Genomic DNA, 3,104 nt, shown 5'->3' on the forward strand with positions numbered 1-3,104 from the left:
AATTTCAAGAATTATTTTCGTTCTTTATCTTATGTATCTGGGTGGAACGGAAGTATGACCCTTGTTCTAATTGAGTTCTTGTATAACTTGGAAAAGCTCTTTACTTGAACAACAGCTTGAAAACAATTTCTCCTAAATTTCTAATTATCTGGACTTAGCGGGATATTGACATATAATCCTTTTATATTTTGGTAATTAGGGTTTTTATGGCATATAACTAGAATTGAACTTCACCCTCTAATTGGAATTAAGTGACCAATGAATTGGCGGTTGATGAAGGTTAGAGGAGACTAAAAAGGTTTAAGGAATTAGGGTTTAGTCACATATAGTTTGCCATGAATTTAATCTTGCATGATTAAAATAGTTAGTAAGAAAAGTCAATCCGGAAGATAGATATCTCTGAAGCCTTAACTGTTTCTCCATATATACTTCACAACTTATTTACTGCTTGCTTTTCTGATTTTCTGAATTTACTGTTTAATGCAATTGAGACCTAAACACTCTTTTTCTGTTTGTCTAACTAAGTAAATCACTCAATAATTATTGCTTAGTCCATCTATCCTCATGGGATTGACCCTCACTCACCTGAGGTATTACTTGGTACGACCCAGTGCACTTGCCGGTTAGTTTGTGGGTTATAAATTCCACATCATGTTTTTGGCGCTGTTGCCGAGGATTGATTGTGATTGTCTGATTGACAACTACTGGTTGTTTGATTTCTTAGATTAAGCATTTTTGCTTTAATTTCATTTAACTTATTTCTTTAAATTTTCGAAAAAAAATTGATTTATTTTATCTAAATTTTTTCCCTTAATTTTTGAAATTAAGTTTGGTATTACCTAGTTAATTTTATTTTAATTTTTCTATTTAATTTTCCCTTTAAATTTCAAATTTTTTGAGTTGTTTGTTGATCACTATTTTCGAAAATTTTTAGTATTGAGTAGTAAGTGTTTATATTTTATTATTTTACAAAGGTTACCTCACTGGGAATTTTCTGCACTCTGACGTAGAGAATCTCACCTTTTTTTTTCTTCTGTCTGTTTATGAGTAGGAACAGGGACAAGGAACCTCTATTAGACTTTGATCCTGAACCTAAAAGAACTTTAAGGCGGCGTTTGCAACATGTAAGACTTTACAAGAGTACAGAGTCCACTATGGATCATAATAATGCTGCTAATGCCAATATGGCAAATCTGAATGGGAATGAACAATCCAGAAGAGTGCTTGGCTCTTACACTGCTCCTAATGTAGATCTTTATGGCAAAAGTATTGTGGTGCCTCCTATAGCTGCAAACAACTTTGAACTGAAGCCACAGCTAGTTACTCTTGTGCAACAAAATTGTCAGTATCATGGACTTTCTCAGGAAGACCTAAATCAATTTATTTCTGATTTTCTGTAGATTTATGACACTATGAAGACCAATGGAGTGAATCCTGAGGTATTCAAACTCATGCTCTTCCCATTTGCTGTGAGGGATACAGCAAAGCTGTGGTTAGATTCTCAACCCAAGGAGAGTATTGATACTTGGGATAAGGTTGTCACTGGATTCTGACCAAATTTTTCCCACCTCAAAAGCTGACTAAGCTAAGGGTGGAGGTTCAGACTTTCAGACAGAAAGATGGTGAGACCCTTTATGAAGCTTGGGAGAGATTCAAGCTACTGACTAGGCAATGCCCTCCAGACATGTTCTCTAGATAGACTCAGCTGGATATTTTTTATGAGGGCTTGTGTGAAATGTCCAAGATGCGCTTAGATAATTCTGCAGGTGATTCTTTGCACATAAAAAAGACACCAGAGGAGACTATTGAGCTTATTGAGTTGGTTGCTAACAACCAATACTTATATTCCTCCAACAGGAATCCTTTGCACTCTGAGACCTCTCAGAGGAGAGGTGTTTTAGAAGTGGAAGCTGTTGATGCCTTTCTTACTCAGAACAGCTTTTGTCTCAGCAAATAAGTCTAATTACTCAGCAGTTGAGTGGAATGCAAGTTTCAGCTGTCAACACCTAAAATGCACCTCAAGAGGTCCCTTATGACATGACAGGTAATTTTATGCAAAATGAGAATTATGATTACCCTCAATCTTCTTCTGAACAGGTAAACTACATGGGAAATGGTCCTAGAAATCCCAATAATGATCTATACTCTAAGACCTACAATCAAGGGTGGAGAAATTATCCAAATTTTGGGTGGAGAGACCAACCCCAGAGATCTCAGAATTTTAATAATAATTCTCAAGGCGGTTTTCAGCAGAATAATCATAATACCCGCCAATTCAGTTTCATTAACAACAACCACCTCAGCAGGCAAATTCTCAGCCCCAATAGAATTCTAACTAGGAGACAATGATGAATAGTTTTATGCAAGAAACCAGAGCTTCCATTAGAAACTTGGAGGTACAAATGGGCCAGTTGAGCAAGCAATTACCTGAAAGGTCTTCAAGTACATTTCCTGGTGATACAGTGGTGAACCCAAGATAAGATTACAAGGCTATTCAGTTGAGAAGTGGTAAAGTAGCTGGTTCTGAGGCCAAAGTCAATGAGGAACTAGTTGAAAAAGAAGCTCTAGAGGAGAAGAAGGAAGAAGTAGAGCACGCCCCTCCAAAGCGTGCAGACAACCCATTCCCAGACTCTCTTGACACTTATCCTACACTACCCAAGGCTCCTGAATACAAGCCAAAAATGCCATATCCTCAAAGGATTCAGAAGGCTTCTGTTCCGAGGGTTACCTGAAACTGAAGGTCGATCTCGGAGGAGATCTGCTGTTGTGGCCCGAGCTATTGTGTCTGACTTGCTGAGCCTTGAGATGTGGCTAATCCATGATCACCGGAGGGTGGTGGTTCCTGCAAGAGACTCCGATGCTTAAGTTAGCATGGGCTTTAAGTAGGGTTTTGTGTAGAATCAGAGTATGAGTTATACCTGGGTGCTCCAGTGTATTTATAGCAGTGTAAAGTGACTTTCCCATGAGATAAGATTGTTATCTTATCTTATCATTTTAGGGGAACTGCCTTATCTTTCATGGCTTTGCCGCCTTTAGAATGGACTTTGCTCCTTTCATTTGGGCCTGCTTGGGCTTCTATGGTGATTTGGCCGAACTTTTTTGGT

The 3,104-nt window shown here is 38.0% G+C and overlaps 1 non-coding gene across 1 annotated transcript; it reads right to left on the reverse strand.

The window, feature by feature from the left end:
- Window positions 1-1,583: 1,583 nt before the first annotated feature.
- On the reverse strand, window positions 1,584-1,689 carry LOC148579841 (small nucleolar RNA R71). The gene has a single exon (XR_015894009.1). It is a non-coding gene; the product is annotated as a small nucleolar RNA R71 (small nucleolar RNA).
- Window positions 1,690-3,104: the final 1,415 nt, after the last annotated feature.

The sequence above is a fragment of the Arachis ipaensis genome, chromosome B10 (assembly GCF_059453495.1).
Source record: "Arachis ipaensis isolate K30076 ecotype BB chromosome B10, ASM5945349v1, whole genome shotgun sequence".
Classification (NCBI taxonomy): domain Eukaryota; kingdom Viridiplantae; phylum Streptophyta; class Magnoliopsida; order Fabales; family Fabaceae; genus Arachis; species Arachis ipaensis.